General features: G+C 39.2%; 1 pseudogene; it reads right to left on the reverse strand.

Annotated features, from left to right (window-relative positions):
* Positions 1-9,880: 9,880 nt before the first annotated feature.
* Positions 9,881-13,098, reverse strand: LOC141498747 (SR-related and CTD-associated factor 4 pseudogene; annotated as a pseudogene).
* Positions 13,099-13,376: the final 278 nt, after the last annotated feature.

Here is a 13,376-nt window from a genome sequence, read left to right on the forward strand (position 1 = left end):
CTTAAACAAATTGTATGTAGGTGCAATAGAATAGAACTGTGCTGTAAGAAATTATTTATGTGATGAATAGAAAGAAACATGGAAAGATCTCTATGAACTGATGCAGAGTGAAGTAAGCAGAGTTAAGAAAAAAATAAAAATAATGACAACTATGTAAATAGAAAGATCAATCACATAAAAAATCAAAACTGAGTATTACAGTTGTAGAAGGGCGGTTAGGTGGTGAAGTGGATAGACACCAGCTCTGGAGTCAGGAGGACCTGAGTTCAAATGTAGCTTTGGGCACTTAATAATTCCCTAGCTAGGTAAATGCTTTAACCCCATTGTTTTGAAAAAACAAAACCACATAAACAAAAAAGACATTTAAGAGAACAACCCTAATACATTCATTTAGGAAAATAGGAAATGCACAACTGTTACATATTACACAAATATCTAAATTTTGTAATGTATTACTCAGTTGTGCTGATGTTTTTCTTCTTCATCTTTGTTCATCTTAAAAATATTATTTGCTAACAGAGAAGGCAACCTGGATGGAGAAGGTGACAGTTACTGGAGATAACTATGATGATGTAAAAAACCCCATAAATAAACACTTATTTAAAAATATTTTCAAAAGCATTCTCCGTTGCTGACTTTTTAGATTCTCTATGACTCCTTAAGAAGATCGAATTCTGTGGGTTTGAGGCGTTATATGCATCATTATTTGTATTAAAATGAAAGGAGTTCATTCTTTTTTAGGTCTTTATGCTTTCTCAATCACATTTACTTTTATATTCTTCTCTGTACTTCAGACTTTGTATTACCAAGTTTCTATGCAACTGCAGTTTTTGAATAAGGAATTCTTGAAAATCCTCTACTTCCTTAATAATCAATTCCCCTACCCCCTTGTCACATTAAATCTGTGATTAAGTGAAACTGAGATATAAAAGTTTGAGCCTAATCTATTTATTGGTAAGCCAAGCAATCAGCAATAACAGAGGTCAATAATCACTCAGTGATCCAAGAACTACACCTACGAATAGAGTAACTTTTTATAAGTACTGCTTATCTTAGTTTATGTATAATATCAACTGCTGGCAATAAACTGTGACTGGTCCATAATTATGCTTACTTATGAAAGGGAACTTCCAGAGTCTATGGTAAGAAGGACACAGGCATAATCACCATACTTGGAAAGTACCCAACCTAGCATTACCCTGTACCACAGAAATACAGTGCTAGCAAAAATATCCTGTGACCAGGTAGAATCATCTTTCAATCATGTTCCTTTTCATCTGCAAATGGTACATTCAGTCAAAGTGATTTGTTTACTCTCCTATCTAGTATTATACCACAAAGGCCAATACATACACACACACATATATGTGTGTGTGTGTGTGTGTGTGTGTGTGTATGTATGTGTATATATATATATATATATATGTATATATATATATATAATTGGTTGACTCTTTGGTATTTCAATTATTTTTTTCTGACTGTTTGTAGTATTTTTTTTATTTGATTAGGATGCTCTGAATTAAGGTGAAACTGTTCCTGAAATCTGAGTGTTCAGGTTTCGTTCAGATGGTGATTTGTAGATTCTTTTTATTTCTATTTTTGCATTCGGATTCTGAGATGTCTGATCAGATATAATATTTCTTGAAATACAATATCCAACTGCATTTTCTGTCACATTTTCTAGCAAATTCAATAATTCCTAATATTTTTTTCAACTTGATCTCTTTTTTAGATCAGTTCTTGTTGCTATGAGATAGCTTATGTTTTCCTCTTTTTTGTGAAGTTTTTGCTTTTCTTTTAATATAATTTGTTGTCTCTTGGAGTCATTATCATCCCATTTAGATCATCCTAATTTTTACTTAGGGAAGTTAGGCTACTCTTTGTGTGACTCTGTTTACCTTATTTTCCTCATCTCTAAAATGAGCTAAAGAGGGTTATGCCAAACCACTCCTGTATCTTTGCTAATTAAACTCCCAAAAGGGGTTACAAAGAGTCAGACATGAGAAAAAAAATAACTAAACAATAATAGAAAGTCTAGAGGAGTTTTTGCCCAAACTGTGTGCCACGGTTTATAGATGGTTTGTAGTCATTCACTTATTCTGAGTTTGTTGTTTGAACATCTCTGATATTCTAATACATGCTTACTGAAGATTATTTTTTTTGTATACACATTCTTCAGGTCCGTCTTCCAGATTTTGAACATTTTACTAATATTTGCCTCTCTGGAGTTATGGAGAAAATATCTTGGGCATGCTTGTGTCCCCTTGGTATCTGCTGTTGATTTGGGGGTATTATTTCCAAAGTGGTGTGTAATTCCAATATATCAGTGACAGCAGCTGCAAACGTTCCTTTTTCTCAAATGTCTGTTTGATCTGGGTAATTCTGAGTCATGAATCGCAGGTCTGAGCTCTGAAATTTATGGATCTTGGTTTCAGTATTCAAACTAATTCAACCAGACTCTACCCAGATAGCTAGAAAACTCTATAGGTTCATAATGATAGAATTTCAGGCTTCCTTTGGGCCTGTTTTTCTTGCTTTGGTTAGTCAAGGGCAGCCTCCAGGGATGATCAGGCCCTGAACCTCTGAAACTCATCTGTTTTGGGGTCAAAGCCTCATATTTGCCTTTGTATATGTTCCTTAATGAGAATAAAGTCAGGAACCCATGAAGACACCACCTTGAATGCCACTCTTAAGAAGAGGTCCCTGTGTCTACCTTTGTCTATCATCTGACCCTGAGTGACAAGCAACCTAGTCTCTAGTGCGACCATGGTACTTCCACCTGAACAAGGGCAGGCACTCTATGTAGACCTAAAGTATCACTTCTCACCTTGGTGGTGATGATGTTTGTGTTTCATTGTCAGAGAAGACCATGACACCAGAGAGGGGATGCTCTGATAAGCACATGATTTGGATTTGAGTGAGGGGGCTGTGCTAAGTCACCAACCTCACTTTCTCCTCTGGAGCCATCTGGGTCCAGTGGCAAGATATGAATCAGCATGACTGGAGATGGTTCTGGATGGGAGGTAATCAGGTTTAAGTGACTTGCCCAAGGTCACACAGTTAGTGTCAGGTTTCTGAGACTGAATTCAAACTCATGTCCTCCTGACGCCAAGGCAAGTGCTCTAACCACTGAACTACCTAGCTGCCCTGACTGCATCTTGGTGCACAATTATGCATAGACCTTCTTTTTTTTTTAGATTTTTTTTCAAGGCAATGGGGTAAAGTGACTTGCCGAAGGCCACACGGCTAGGTAATTATTAAGTGTCCGAGGTCGGATTTGAACCCAGGTACTCCTGACTCCAAGGCCAGTGCTCTATTCACTGCGCCACATAGCTACCCCTTATGCATAGACTTTCACAGAGCCCACATGATAGAAAATTCCACATAGTTTAATAATGGCTAGAACCATTCTCCATTGCCCCCAGACTTCTCAGTCTGACCTAATCTTTTCTGACCTGAGTTGGAAAGTGACTTGTAAATTTGTTCTTGTATTTCTCACTTACTACTAAGTCAGGTACATTTTCTGTGTCATTGTGGTACAGTTTTTTTTTAATTTTTATTAAAGATATTATTTGAGTTTTACAGTTTTCCTCCAACCTTGCTTCCCTCCCCCCACCCCCACCCCACAGATAGCACTCCGTCAGTCTTTAATTTGTTTCCATGTTGTACCTCGATCCAAATTGGGTGTGATGAGAGAGATATCATATCCTTAAAGAGAACAGAATTCTCAGAGGTAACCAGATCAAACCATAAGACATCTGGGTTTTTTTTTTCCGAGTTAAAGGGAATAATCCTTGTACTTTGTTCAAACTCCACAGCTCCTTATCTGGATACAGATGGTACTCTTCTTTGCAGACAGCCAAAAATTGTTCCCAATTGTTGCGCTGATGGAATGAGCAAGTCCTTCAAGGTTGAACATCACTCCCATGTTGCTGTTAGGGTGTACAGTGTTTTTCTGGTTTTGGTCATCTCACTCAGCATCAGTTCATGCAAATCCCTCCAAGTTTGCCTGAAATCTCGTCCCTCCTGGTTTCTAATAGAACAATAGTGTTCCATGACATACATATATGTTGTACAGTTTTATGGTGATCTTGCCTGTATTTCTTTTTCCCACCTAACATCTTACTAGTTTTCTTCTGTCCCTAATTACTAAAACTCTACCAGGAGGCTCCTTTCTATTCTAGCATTAGTAAAGAATTGAGAAAGTAATACTGAATTGAATGTTGACCATCTGAAAAAAATCTCAAAGTTTGTTTTGAGATATTCATACTCCAAGATGTTTAAAGTGTTTTGTATTTAAATTGTGTTGCATTTGCAGGTGACCTAAAGGTCCTAAGTTACTCCTAAGTAACTGTTTGGATCTTTCCAAGAGTTAATCTTCCACTTGGCAGTAGATGAACAGGATATTCTTGCAGATGTGCCTGATGTTCTCATGTTCCATGGCTTACACATGGTTTAATCTCTAGGACCAAAAAGTTATTGAAGTCCAAAATGTGAAACACATTCTAAGAAGTGTTGGCCAAAGCTGGACTTAGGACAGTAAGGATCTGATCTGGAACAGACAGAAGTTACCTGAGTTTCATATATGCCCTCACAAAATTCAATTTGTGTGCATGTTTTGTACATACATACATAAATGTGCATGCACACACGCTTTATGTATATATATATATATATATATATATATATTTAATCCCTCTTTATTTCAGAAGAAAAAGTGATGGTAATCTACTTACTTCATATTTGTTTTCTCTTCTCACTCCCTCAGATTGTGGGAAATACTATGTTCCTTCTTTTTTTATCTGTTTTTAAAAAAAATTTTAGAAGGCAATGGGGTTAAGTGACTTGCCCAAGGTCACACAGCTAGGCAATATCTGGGGCTGGATTTGAACTCAGGTACTCCTCACTCCAGGGCCAGTGCTCTACCCACTATACCACCTAGCTTCCCCTTTTGTGTGTGTGCGTGTGTGTATATGTGTGTGTGTGTGTGTGTTTTCCATTTTCATTTGACTCTCTGGTTGATCTGGGTGTGGCCAATTTTCTTTTAGCCTCACTGGATATTATGGTATCTGTTTATAAGAATTCAAGTCATTTCTTCAGATGAAAAAATTAAAACACTTCTTAGTCATACAAAAATGGTTTAATTCATTATTGATTATGATTATTGATTATGCAAATTAAAACAACTCTAAACTAATGTCTTCAATACCTCTCAAATTGACTAAAATGACAAAAGGAAAATTATCAATATTAGGGAGCATGTGGGAAAACTGGGTCACTAATGCACTGTGGGTAGACTTTTGAACTGATCCTATCATTCTTGATAGCAATTTGAAACTATGCCCAAAGGGCAATTAAACTGTGCATACCCAGCAATAACATTACTAGATCTGTATCACATAGCAATCATAAAAAAGGGGGAAAGACTCACATGTACAAAAATATTTATAGCAGCGTTTTTTGACAGTAAAGCATTGGAAACTGAAGGGATGCCTATAAACTGACTGAATTGTGGCATATGAATGTGATGGAATATTCTTATTCTGTAAGAAATCATGAACTATTGGACCTCAGAAAAACCTGGAAACACTAACTTGAACTGATGCTGATGAATGAAGTGAATTGAACCAGAACAGCAGCATTGTGTGCGGAATATCAGTGATGAACTTAGCTCTTCTCAGCAGTTCCATGATGAAGGTCAATTCTAAAATGCCAGTCCCATCCAGAGGAAACTGTGGATCTGAATGTAGACCAAAGCATGCCATTTTCACTTTTTAAAACTTGGATTTTTTTCTCTAATATATTTTTCCCTTTAGTTCTGATTCTTTTTACAGCATGATTAATATGAAAATATATTAAACATGATTGTACATGTATAACCTATATCAGATTACTTGCTGTCATGGGGAGGAGAGAGGGAAAGGACGGTGGTAAATAAATGTGGAACCCAAAACCTTACAAAAAGATGATTGTTGGAAAAAATAAAATCAATAACATTAAAAAATATATGTTTTGAACCTTCCAGCCTCCTTTTGAAACCCTGGTCAGCTGGCCTGCCCAGTTCAATCAGTAATCCATGTGGTCTTCTCTTTAAACTCCTCTTAACTTTTCTATCACTTTCTTAGTGCATTGTAACTTCTTTTAATAAATCTCTATCTTCCTTCCAAAATCTGCATTCCCGAGTCTGAGTTGCAATTCATCACTAGGCAGAGCCAAACCCAACAATTTGGCGAGCCAGCCAGGAGAATCTCTGCCTAGACTTGGGAAACTGGATCGAATTCCATAGGATTCAAGCAGGAGTTCTACGGCTACTGACCTTGGTCGAACATTGGCCTCTATCTGATCCTCATTGACCACATCCCTTGGATGTCACTTCAGTCAAGTTTCGACCAGAGAACATTCCCTCTCCAAATGGGTCCCTAATTGGTTAGGTTAGGTTAGTACAGGTACAGAGACTGCTATACCTCTTCTCAGCTTTGAAGAATTTCTAGAAGACGAACCTCATCCCAATTCCCCAGAAGAATCTGGGCCCCTAATAAGTTGAGGCAGAAATATGATGCAGAGAAACGTGGGCATGTGGGTGATGAGATCAGTTGGAGACAAACTGTAAATCTTTTGTTTTCATTGCTAAGGGAATCTTACTTCTTACTTTATCTTTTAATTTAGGCCACACCTGAGGGCCTGACCTTCAACCTGATTTGGATTGCAGTGTTTTCTGGTGTGGCTGCCAGGGAGCACAGGTGCTGGAAACACCCAAGACCACCCAAAAGAGTTCCCTCTCCAAAAGGAAAAATCTCCAATGTGGGACTTGAGTCACTCCCAGGTCACCATCCCTCCCATGAACTCCGAGGGAGAATTTAAGGAGATTGAAGAAGGGGTTCTGTCTCTTGGACCTTCCAACTTCCTATTGAAACCCTAATCAGCTAGCCTGACCAGTTCAATCAGCAATCCACATGATCTTCTCTTATTAACTTTTCTATCACTTTCTCAATGTGTTGTAGCTTCTTTTAATAAATCTTATCTTCTTTCCAAAAAAAAGATAGAAAAGAAAATATGGTATTGAAGCCTTTTGCTTTTAAGATTTCCTAGTAGGGGCAACTAGGTGGTGCAGTGAATAGAGCACCAGCCCTGGAGTCAGGAGGACCTGAGTTCAAATTTGACCTCAGACTCTTAATAATTACCTAGCTGTGTGACCTTGGGCAAGTCACTTATATTTATTGCCTTCACCCCCCCCAAAAAAAAACCCTAAAAAAAGATTTCCTAGTAATACTGAGTCTTGAATCACCTCTTTCTTTTGATCTGTTTCTGTCTCTTCATTTTTTTTCTATTGTGTTTTGGTTGTCTCATGGAGACATTGATTTCTGTCTGGCCCTATTTAATTTTCAACTATTTATTTATGTGATTAAGTTTTTTTGCAAGTACTCAACCAAGCTAATTGTTTACTAGCAGGTGCTTAATTCTAGAGAAGTCAATTTTCTTCCCATTTTGTCCTCTGAAAATGACCATTTACATGATCCTTTTTCTGTAACTCTTGTTTCATAACTTCCAGGAATTCAAATAAAGATTATGGAAAAGCTGTGATTTTATTTGAGACTCCTTCTAGGGCTATTTTCACTTTTCGCTTTAAGGGAGAAACATTTTTGGCTGGACACTGTGGGAGAAGGTTCATGGGGAGATGTGGAGGGTCAACACAGATTCCCAGTAAAACTAACTGAAGTATAATAACAGAAACTGGGAATAGTCCTCTGGACATTGTGTGTGTCTGTGTAGGTTGGGGGATAGTGTGTGGGTGTAGGTGGTTCTTCTTGTCATCCTGTCCTAGTAAACTACTGTCAGGTCTACAAAGTCTTGTCTGAATCTAAAAACTCTGGAAATCAAAAATGCTAGAAAAACAGTGAGGACATGGGATGTCAGAGTTGGAAGACTTTTGGATCACTGAATGTCAAAGGATCTGTAGATCATCGAATGTTAGCCTGGGAGGAACCTCAAAATCCCACTGATTATCCTATCCACTTAATTTCATTTTTAGGAAGAATACTTATTGAGAGAATTTAAAAAATCATGAACAGTTGTGAACAAGGGTTTCTTTTCTTTTTGTAAATCAATTTTGTTTTCTGGAATATTTTCTACCTCTTTTTTTGCCCTTTCCCAGATAGGTCCCAGACCTATCCCCATTTACTGAGAAATAAAGAAAAGTAAAACCTTTATAAACCTGTGTAATATACAAAAGAAGCTGCTGTATTGGCCATGTCTAAAATAAAAATATGCCTCAATCTGCATTCTGATTTATCACTACTATTACACTTAAGGTCAGCAGCATCATTTTTATGAGTTCTTCAGGAATTGTGATTGGTCATTTTTTATTGTATTCTCTAAGCCTTTCATAATTGATTATTTTTAAAACATTTTATTGTACAATTCTTTCTCTTTGTTCTTATCACTTCACTTTACCAAAATACATATCTTCCCAAGTTTCCATGAAATGATTCACTTTATCAATTTTTACATAACAACAATATTGCAACACATTCATTTGTCTTATCCTGTCACATCATTCCTCAATTAATGGATATACCCCTCTAATTCCAGTTCATTATCAATATGAAAAAGCTAGAAATATTTTGTACATATGGGTCTTTTCCCTCTTTCTCTGATACCTTTAGACTAAGGTCGTAGCAAAGGTAGTGCCTCCATAAAGGAAGGTACTGTGCTCTATGAGCAAAGCAGAAACAATGTAGTTCAAAAACCAAAACACAAGATTCACACATTAAGAAAATTCACCCCAAACTTTCACGTGAACTATTTGACCAAACTGTGGCAGAGCATTCCAAACTTGTGCTTATATGATCAGTCACAGTTGGTCACACTGGAACTTGACTCTAACATAGTGATAACATTTTGGTCTTCTTTAACAGTAAAGGACAACCAACCAATCAATTAAACTATACTCATCAACTCTTTTGCAATCATTATTTTCCCAATGAAGGATTTAGATAGGTGTCCACAAGAGAGATTTGGGGGCTTCTACAAGGTTAGGCCATTTTGTCTTTTAGTTGTTAGAAGGATGCTTATCTATAGAACAACACGTTCCAATAAGTAGACGACTGAATTCATATCCAAGGCAAGTCAATGAGTCAACAAAGATTTATTAACCACCAAGCAGGGTCCAAGTCCTGTGCTAAGTCTTGGCTATATAAATATGATGGATACAATCCTTAATCACAAAATACAATACACATCACCTGAGAGCCTTCAGGAGTTGATATGCCTGACTTTCATCTCTAAGAAATCATTACAATATGTATACCATTGGTATGAAGCAGGGGCTGCAAGTGGGGATACCTCAGTGCACCCATCCCCACAAGATACCACAAGGGATCCCACAGGCTCCTCTAGCAACTGGAAGAATCTATCTATTCTCTGGCCTGATGTGTTCATTGCAATAGCCTGGTTGGTAGAAGAGTTGATTGAAAAACTTTTAATTTCCTGAGAAACTGACCACCTTTTTCGTTATGAAAACAAGAGTTTATTACAAACATCCCTATCATTTTAGGAACTTTCACTGTTACCTTTTCTTAAATAAAAAAATAACAATAACAACAACCACTACAAAACAGAGAAAGCACTTCTAATTATGATTTGTAAACCTTTTAAAGTCAAAACTTTTCAAGTTACAACAAAAGAGTAATATTTTATTCATATTTTTTGTCATTTTGTGGCTATTTTAAATATAAGGGAAGTAACCAAATTGCTTTTAATTATCCACCAACTACTGAGTGGCTGTGATATCGCAGAAGCAAATATAATACAGCATCTATCTGTACAACTCAAACTCTACCCTTCAATGTCACTGTCACAGTTTGACAAATTCCAGTCTCTAGTGAGAAGCCTCCACTCCTGAGGCAGAATCCTTTTCAGGTTCATCAATAGATGAAGTAGCCTCTGATGGTAACTCTTCAATAGGATTTACAATAATTGACTCCCCTTTATCAAGTTCTGAAATAGTGTCTGAATTTTTGTCTTGGCCACTGGAAGTTTCAATGGTTTTGTCATCACCTGATAGATCTGTCAACTCAGGTTTTTCCTTCCCTCGATTTTCTTCCTTATCTCTATGAGAATCTCTCTCTTTAGAATGTCTGTCTCGATGTCCACTGGATCGTCTTCTCTCTTCCAAGTCTCTGTGTCTGTCTCTTTCAGGAGTTCTTCTTTCCCACTCTCTCCTTTCACGATTACTATTATCTCTGTCATCAGGACGGTTGCTGTAGCATTTCTGATCACTTTCTACATGAGTTTCAAAACACCTCCTCCCAAATCTTTCTTGATCTCTACCTGAAGTGAACTGCTGCCTATTTTCATTTCTAAATTGTTGCTGTTGTGGTTGCTGCTGCCTTCCATCTTGGTCTTCAGCTCCACCAGGGCCTGGGCCTGATCCTCCAAGTCCTGGCATTCCACCAGGCGTAACAGAAGAGCCATGGGGTGGAAAGGGGACTTTCATTCCATAAGGTGGTGGCATTCCAAAACCTCCTGGGTCTAGAGGTGACCCTCTATACATCTTATGAGGTGTCATAGGATGAGGTGGCATCAATGAAAATTGTTGCAAATGAGGTGGTGGCATTCCTGGAGGGTGTTGCAGAGATAATAAGCCAGGTTGAGCACCCAAGAGTCCAGAAGATGGTGCTTGCCACCCAATTACAGGACCAGGCGCAACTCCTTGAGTGCCAAGAAGTGAAACAGGCTGGGTGACAGGAGGAGTAACAGGTGGAACAGCAGACTCATACATTTTCACACTGTCACCAGATTCAGCATTTCCTCCAAGCCCAGAAACCAATGTTGGAATGGGATTTCCAATAGATAAGTCTTTTGTAGTTTCTTCATTTGTACCAGTGACAGTAGAATTTGGGATGGTTATTGGTGGAGTGTGGGGAGGAGGAATAGACACTGGTGATGTTATGGGAGGTGGGGGTCCAGGAGGGAGAAAACACGGTGGTAAATGCACTGGGTTGAATCCTGGGCATAAAAATGGAGGAGGAGGGGGAGGAACTCCATGACCAAAACCAGGTGGGGCAATTCCTAAAGGTGATGTGAAAGTAGGCAACTGAAGTATTCCAACTACTGGAGGACCTGGTTGATGTGGTGGGACCTGTGGAGGCAGTACTGTTATTGGTGCAGGAACAGGAAGGGAAGGAACAGGAACCGGTAAAACCTTAGGTATTGGTGATCCAGGTTCAGCATATGTAGTTAATCCACCTCCATTATGAGCAACTTCACTGTCAGATTTCTTAAGAATTCCTTTCCAATCAGGATTAAGTGTTTCATTGTCCAGCATTCCTCCTTCACAAAATCTTTTGAGTTCTTCAGGTTTGACTTTGTCCCATGGTATATAAGTAACACCTAGTTGTACATCCCAATATCGTTTATAATCTGCTTTTATTCCTTTATTTAAGGCCCAGGCGATCTTTATAGACTTTTGGTTTACTTTGTAGCTGCCATGGCTCAGTTTTTGAAGGGCACGGTAAGCATCTTGCCTATGGATCATTACAATATAGGCACATCCCCTAGGAGGTATCATATTAATTGATTCAATTGGTCCAAACACTTCTAACAGACTGGCTACATCCTGCTGAGTTGTTCTTTTGTCTAGCTGTCCCACCCAGAGTGTAGTACTGCAAACACTAGCAGTTTCTGGCTTAATCTGAGGAAGTCCCTTTTGTCTGCGCTCTCTTTCTCTCTCTCGTTCTCGTCTATCCTGGGACTTGGATCGAGGAGAATGGCGTCGTCTCTTATGGGACCGTGAATGAGAGCGTCTATGCTGGAACCTTCGAGATCTGGAACCAGATCTTGATCTCCTTTTTTTGGGTGACCTCGATGCAGACCTAGATCTTGACTTTCTGTTTTCAGGGACATGTCTCTTAGTTTCCTGAACACAAGACTGCTCCACTTCCGTCTCCTGTTGATGTGCTTTCTGCACCTGTGGTTCATTTTGTGCCTGGAATGCAGCTTGGTAAGGTTGATGAACCAGAGGAGGAAATGTTGGTGTAAGAAGTAGTCCAAACCCTGGCATCTGTCCATTAGGAGGAAGTGGGACCTGGTGGTGTGTTGGATCCTGTTGCACTCCCAACATTCTCTGCTGATAGGGATTTAGATTTGGAGGCTGTGGATATGCTGCTGGTTGCAGGCCATCTCCTGAAAATCCAAATGGAGGCTGAGGAAGAGGAGAAATAGAAGAATCTATTTTCTTTGATTCTTCAGCAGCTTCTGTCTCCTCATCATAATCAAATCTATCTAATAATTTCTTATCAAATGCAGTTTTTTGCTCAGGTTGGAGAAAGGAAGCTTTGTATTCAGGCAGTTGCATACATGTTGTCTTTAATTGAGCTGTCCTAGCTTGAACCATCACAGAATGATCAGTGGCTGGAGACTGGGGCTTTGAAGGTTGTTGGAAAGTTTGAAGAATTTGATGAAGTTGTTGTCCCTGGGGTGTCTGAAATAACTGGGCCACTGCTGCAAAAACATCTGAGCTTGGCAATGGTGGCAAAGTTGGTTCTGAATTTATAGTGACTTGTGGAGGTTCAGAAGAAATTTTAATTGGAGGTGGAGTTGAACCTTGATTATGTGAAACATTTTCTAGCCCTGAGACAGCACTAGGAGCTCCTGCTGCCATGTCCAAAAGGGGCTGAATAATTTCAATTTTGAACACTCCATTTTTTTGCCAAAGGTTCAGAACACGAATTATTTTACTCTTATCCTCAGATGGGCAGAGATATAAATACTGGAATGTGACTGCTAGATTTTTAGAGAATCTAGGCCCAAAAACATCCTTATGTGTACCAAATTGATGACGAGACTGTCGCACAATTGAGTCAATAACATATAGCCCTGGAACCTTATATTCTGGTTTACACTTCTTGATAAACTTTTCGACAATCTGGACCACATGCTTGTAAAGCTTTATTGCTTTAATGGCAGCTTTAGTAATGAGAATCATTTTAGCCCGAGAAATGGGAGGCTTCAGATCCATGAGTGTAAAGAGCTCCTGCTTGAAGGCATTGACGGCGTCCATGTTCAAACTACGGTGGCCGCTCTGGGCCCCACTGCTTTCAGAAACCTCGCGCTGTAGTGGGGAGCCGGCGGGAATCACACAGGGAACCAGCAGGGAGCGACCCGCAGAGCCCGGGGCAGCAGCTCTAAAACTCTAGCTAAGACACGGAGGTCCGGCCTGAGGAGGCAGCAAATGGGGCGGGCCTGGGTGGGAAGGGGAAGGGAAGGCAGCTAGAGGCTGTGGGGGCGGAGATGGCCAGGCCCACCATTCAGTCCGGGCAGAAGAAAGAAAAAGGAGGCAGAGGCGGCGGCGGCGGCTGCGGCGGCGCTAGGCT

This window comes from Macrotis lagotis, chromosome X (genome assembly GCF_037893015.1).
Source record: "Macrotis lagotis isolate mMagLag1 chromosome X, bilby.v1.9.chrom.fasta, whole genome shotgun sequence".
Lineage (NCBI taxonomy): Eukaryota > Metazoa > Chordata > Mammalia > Peramelemorphia > Peramelidae > Macrotis > Macrotis lagotis.